This window comes from Anser brachyrhynchus (genome assembly GCF_964034855.1).
Source record: "Anser brachyrhynchus genome assembly, chromosome: 3".
NCBI lineage: Eukaryota > Metazoa > Chordata > Aves > Anseriformes > Anatidae > Anser > Anser brachyrhynchus.
This window is the reverse complement of record NC_137696.1, coordinates 20,484,306-20,491,020: the sequence shown is the minus strand read 5'-3', so window position 1 is coordinate 20,491,020 and position 6,715 is coordinate 20,484,306. Positions and strand designations below refer to the sequence as shown.

Genomic DNA, 6,715 nt, shown 5'->3' with positions numbered 1-6,715 from the left:
GCAAGAAAAAAAGAAAAGAAAATCAATATCTTAATGATTAAATAATTTAAATACCCAGCAAAACTTTTAAAAAGTAGATTATGAATAGAAACCCAGAGGTCTTAAATATCATTAAACACAGACCTGTGACCACATTTTAGCTCTGGGGAAGTCCCTGCCCTTGAGTTTAGCCCTCAACAATGCCCTAGCTATAACTGTATAACCACATTAATAACGAGTAGAAAGTATAACCAAGGTGTTTTTTTCTGTTTTATGGACCAGGTAATACAGGATGGATCATGTAATTCTTGCAATACTTTCAGACTTGTTCCCATCTTTCTTATATGTTACCTGAAAACAAATACCCAAACCATATTTCCAGGGTTTCATTACCTACTCTGTATTGTACTGATTTTTTTTTTTAGAATAAAGTGTATAGCCATCCTATTTTAGCCTCTAAGTATATACTCAGGTGTTTTTCCAGAGAAGCAATTAGAAGATTGGAAAGTCTCACAAAATGTTCTTATGAATTGATCCACAGAGAGCAAACGACAAAGCAACAAACGACTGCAACATCCCATGGTGCTATTACAGACGAGTTATTGCTCACTGAGCAAAATGACTTGCAGACATGTACACAAAATCTTGCAATTAAAAAAAAAAAAACACAAAAAACAAAAAAACCTTCAAACCACCTCCAAAAAACAACATAGCTTCTATCCCACAAGCAACCTCCGCATGCAGATACACATCAACTGCTAAAAACAAACCATTTTCAAGTCAGAGGCTGACAATTTTACATTAGAATACTCCTTACAGTATCTTTGTTAGGAATTTTGTTGTCGTTCCACTAAAAAGTCAAAAAGACTCTTTCTTTAAAAACAAGCAATACAGAGTCCCTTTGCCCTTTTCTGCTTACTGAATAACAAATCAAAACACTACAGAAACTTGGGATAACAGGGAAGGCTTTCTGGAAAGGAAATAAAACAAAACCAACTTGTCAAATGGGACTCCCTGCTGCTACATACCATGTGGTGCTCTAGTGAGCTGCATCTGTTCAGCTATTAAACATAGTGGTGAATATGATACCAACAGCAGTGACATTATCAAATATGCTGAGTGGTTATTAAGTCTCTATAGCATAATCTTTTCACTTTTTATTTTAATTGGTAGAAGTTACTGTAAAGTAACTTCATGTATGATAATGCTCTTTGTGCTTGTCCCTAAATGAGAAGGCACTGCTACACAATCCACAGTGAGCCTTAAAAACTCCATCTGCTATGCAAGGAAAAGGCTGGCAACTTTTCCCCCAGGAACTCTGTTGTTCCCTGAAATTCACTGTGTCAGGAAAGAAACCCTGTATGGGGAACTATAAGGCTTCAGGCAGGATAGGAAAAACAAAAACAACAAAAAAAACCAACAATCTGTAGCTTTCAGTGCATAGGCAATAGGCAGTTAAGTCACGAGTCCACCAAGGTTGAGGGCTGAACAGAGAATTACAAGACTCCAGCCCCAAAGGGGAGTACGATGAGGTCCTTGAGGCTGTAAGGCTTCAATCCCTCCCTTGAATCCAGAGTGCCTAGGATAAATAGGAGTACCTGACCCAACAGTTCTCTCCCCCGGCAGAAAATGCAGAAAACCAGTCCTGTATGAGTGGCATTTCTTAGACCACAGAGAACATACAATGCTGCAGCAGCAACACAGTTTGCATCTCCACAAGGGAATATCTGGGCTTACATTTGGTCCTTGATTGAGTATATAATATCAGCTATAAATTCTAGCACAAGGAGTTAAAGATGTGTTAGTAGTTTCATGCTGATGCTCTGAAGACTTCCAGATAATTTCAGAGAGAACTGGCAAAACTGACGGACCTCCTTTTTTTTTTTTTCTTGGCACACCTTATTCAGGGTAAGCTAGGTAATTACCAGAAAACAAGGAATTCATGAGTCGTTCCTTGAGCTAATCTCACCCTCTGTAGCATAAGCATTCTTCAGTGCAAATGGGTTTCATGAATAGAAAGACATTTAAGCTTCCTTAAACACTTAACAGGAGAACTCACCAGTTGTTAGTGCAATTGTTATACTAAGCATAAACCACCAAAAAATTGACAATATCAGTTCATTAAACTCTTTGCATGACTGTTATTGCTTCAGAAATGCTTGGGACCAGCCTGATCTAAGTGAAATAAAAATGACAATACACAAACAAGGAAAAAACCAAGAGATTTAACAGTGGCAGAAGCACACTGTCAAACAGGAAGAATCACAGTAAGATTGATAAGGACGGCAAGCATTGCACACCCATGATTGTTGCTGGGGAGAGAAAGGAAAAGGCTATTCAGCTCTGGGAAAGCATTCGCTGTTACACAGTGATATACCAGCCGCAGAGATGCTTTAGTGTCAAGCATGTCAAGCTCATTTAAGAGAGAAAAATCATTGAACAGCATAGGCATGTTACTGAAAAGCAGATCATAGAATATCTGAGTTGGAAGGGACCCATAAGGATCATTGAGTCCAACTCCTGGGTCCCTGAAGGACCACCCTCCCTCCCCCCCCCCCCCCCCCAAAAAAAAAAAGAAAAAGAAAAAAAAAGAAAAGAAAATGATGAAGAAAATGAAAAAAAGAATGAAGATACAGTTGTTACCCTGGGTTTTGGGAAATCCAAAAATTCCCTGCTGTAGCTCCCTTTCCCACATGATCCTGGTGCAATGAGTTACTGTCAAGAGACTATAAAAGTTAGGTAACTAAAGTGGATGAAAGTAAGAATCAGACGCAGTGTGTCCAGTTCTGCCCTCTGGTACACCAGATTAAATTCAATGATTTTACTCCTTGGTGGCACAAGTGAAAAGTGAGAAAGGCTCAAAGATGATAAAACTAGAAGGAAAAAAAAAAGACAAACTAACTAAACAGTAAAACAAGTTTCCAGTTTGGTGATGAAACTGAGGCACCAGAGAGCATAACCTGTATTATATAAGGGGTCTAATTAACTAATTATGAATTACAATTAAGGTAGTATCTCACAAAACCTGAATAGTATTAAGACAAACTTTCCTTATTAGCCCAAATTGATTAACTATAATACTTATGTTTACTTAAACAAATGCCTGAAGCAAAGTAGCAGGTTCTGTGAAATTATCTCTGTACCTTTCACCTTCCAGCAGGAGTTTTCTAGCCAGATGTAGATCCTGCATATACTTACGCATATTTCTGTAGTTTCTTCAGACAAATTAATAGTGGAAGTGTCAGAATGAGAATTAATTGGAGTTCGGATAAGAATCTGTTCAGGTCACCAGCTGTGCTTTCCACTTGCCTTGTCCTGCATTAACAGGCTAATCTTGTTGACTGGTATTAAAAATGATACTGTTCGTACTGCATGTTCGTTGAAAAACTGCTACACCGGTACTTTGTGCTGCTGCATAAATATATCCTTACTCTCATTTAGAGCTCATAAATTTAAAAGACATGGAGTTAATATGCCATATCTTAGGTTCTGGCTTATAGTCATAAGAAACACCTTGATTCTGTACTGTCCAAACCTGGCCCTCTTTCAGTGGGTCACGGCAATCTGATAGTCACTCTCCTTTATTAAGACTGCCCTCAAGAGCTAAAAACATAGTCTAGGATACTCTGAAAGTGATGCCATTGCTCACATCTGTCCTTATTTTTTCAAAACCACACATTGTCAGCCCAAAGTGACTACAACCTGCACAGTGATGGCCCTAACACCCCCCCCCCATGACTTGTAGGAAGGAGGAGGGAGTGCAAAACTTTTTGTTCTTCTCTAAAATTAGAAGAGAACTAGACAGTAACAAGCCAGGAAATATCAGGGCTGACTCCATTGTATTACTAGGTATAGCAAACAGTATATGCATAACAACATATACAATAGTTAAAATAAGCAGAAAAGTATCCATGCAGGATGGGCGTACACAAGTGTCTAGTTCTCAGAAGTGACCTTCAATCTTCCAGAGCTTTCATTGTCCTGACAATCACGATAATTTCCTATGATTCTGTGCTTCTTTAGCTGAACAGCCAGGTTTCAGTCAACTTCTCAACTGCTCAACTGTTGCAAACAGCTAAGTATTCTTTAAAACTTAATAAGGTTGCTAAAATGTCTGCTAAATTTTTCATCAGCTCTTTTTATGCAAGGCAATGTTCTGGAAGAGTTAGTTCCAAGTTATTAAAATATCTATAACTTTCATATGCAAGGATGTTGGTTAGCAACCAGTGTGTAAGACATTTTGGATTAGAAGAACCTAGTTAGACTGAGATAGGTAGGGCCAGTTTGCATAAGAATAGCTTAAGGTCTATTCCTTTAAGACTGTAGCAGACTAAAAAACATTTAGATAATCAAAATATCAGTAGGAGAATATAATGTCAGCTAGGTAAGCTGGTGCTATGGAGGAACAATAGGCTATTTATTTATGAATAAATACTTTCATCCTCCTTTCTGAATTCAGAAATTTGCTATTTATATATAAGCAACCTAGACAAGAAAGGATATGTCTCCTAATTGTGGCCGCATGCTTACTTGGTTTGTTCTTTATTAGACTGAACCAGCCAATGGTCATGCTCAAGAAGGTCTTCCATGTGCATACACCACACAGTCACCATTTATGGTGAACCTTCTGTTCCTTTAGCTACACAGTGTCTCATTATGTGGGAAGGTAAAGGTATGTAATCACCGAGACACTTGGAGGCTGCCACCTGCTTCACAGGGATTTGCTGGGACTGAAGAATATGCACAGGCATTTGTAAATTTGTGTTTGAGGAAATGATAGAAAACATACTTAGGAAACAAGGGAAAAGGGGACAGAAAGAAAGAATCTTTGGAAATGAAGACCAGAAGCAATCTGACAGTACTTCAGAGTTTTTAGAGCAACAATGTCAAAAATAAAAGATGCTTTATGAAGAGGTCATGAGCTTCCTTATGTTGATTACACATGCTTGCTCTTTTGCTTGCCTCTCCAAATTACTCCACTTCTCAAAAACGTGCAACTTTTGTTTTTAGTATAACATGACTCAGCCCCAAGCCCTTCTAACCCTAGTATTTTTAGCATTTTTTTTAAAGTTCTACAAAGCCCCAGAAGAATTAAGTTCAATATTTAAATTCATTCCTCATGATGGACTTCAAGTCCTATGTGTGTGCAATTTGCAGCAGTAAAGTCAAAGGAAGACTCGTCATCAAATTCAGTGACATAGCTTTTGATCTTACGTAGTTCAGACAACAGATGGATTTCACTTACAGTATAATCCTGATATGCAACATCAGAAGGGATCATAGAGTCCATGATTTGGTCTGTAAGCCTATTTCATATGACTCCATTGCTACATACAATTCTTTCCATATTGCTATCAGATAATCTTACTATTAAATACATGTATAGCCCACCAGAAGTGTTTTAAGTATCTCCTCAACCTCAGGCTCTAAACCTGGGCCAGAACACCTCAGGAGATTCATCAGTGTTGAGGGCCAGAGCATTTTGCTGACCCATGGTATTTTATCTGTGAACTTCAGACATACCGGTTATGTAATCTCCTCTCACCAAGTGGCTGGCAGCTGATGACCCCTTCAACAGCATGCTTTTTGGAAAGGAAAATTCTATCCTCCAAAAAGCACAAAGGGAACAGGGTGCATAAAGGAGTTATTAGCTGTGTAGAGGAAGAAGTGAGAGCTTTTATTCATTCCAAGACAGAGTAAGACAATGAAAGGAGTTGCTTCCCTCAGTCATGTTTGTGGGCTCTTAGAGATGACAGCTGCCATGCTGCTACAATGGACTTTTCATGCCAGCATTGGGATTTCTCTTTGCACTCCATGATGGCAGTCACAGGCAAGCTGTTCAATTATATCCTCTGTCCAAATTCCATTCATATTTTTGATACAGTAATATATAAGTCTGCTCTGTGACAGAATTAGCACATTTCCACAGCCTTCTCTCAGCACTTTTGCCTGTTCACAGCAAGAACTGACCACTATTGCTCAGTGTTAAATCCTGCTTGGGAAAAATAAAAGGTCAATGTTCTTTGAAAAAATAAATACCCTTTGGATAACGGACAGTGCAGAATACTCAAGATGAGGCATTAACAAAAAGCTTATATCATAAAATCTCTTTTCAGAGTTTTTTTTTTTTAATCTATGTCTTTGCTAATACAAAACAGTAAGTTAATTGAATAATTTCCAGGCATGGCTTGACCATTTCAGTGATTTATTTCTTTCCTACAGACTTAGATCTTTAACCTGATCAGTGAGGTAAATGATTGCTCCATTTAGCACAAATTCCCTAGATTAATTCATTGCTCCCATTCTAATTAACTTAAGTTTGTGTACATTGAATTGCATTCTCACCTGCCTGTCTAGTACCACAAATGATTCTTTGATTGTAGTGCTTTTCATTATTCAAACCCCATAAGCAAGGCTGGAAATACTTCTTTCCTAGGAATTTTTCTTCAGTTTGAAGATTTGTACATAATCTGATGCTATTTTTTTTGATCCCCACACAGAAAAGGAACACTGTGCATAACAGGAACACTGTGCATAACAGTCTAACTACCTATAGTGTTTACCATATGCATATGTTAACAACATCAACAAAATCAGAATTAACTATCATGTATCTAAACAAAATAAGCATCAAATATTAGCAGAATTCTGGCTTAGATAACATCACCCATAAGTCATTTTCTTGTTGCTCAAAGTGGCAGAATATTAAATATCATAACCCTGTTAAACATAATGA

The 6,715-nt window shown here is 37.8% G+C and overlaps 1 protein-coding gene across 35 annotated transcripts in view; it reads right to left on the bottom strand.

Moving 5' to 3' along the window:
• Nucleotides 1–6,715, bottom strand: part of NRXN1 (neurexin 1) — a 725,132-nt gene that overhangs the window by 210,632 nt on the left and 507,785 nt on the right. The gene's annotated exons all lie outside the window — the stretch shown is intronic.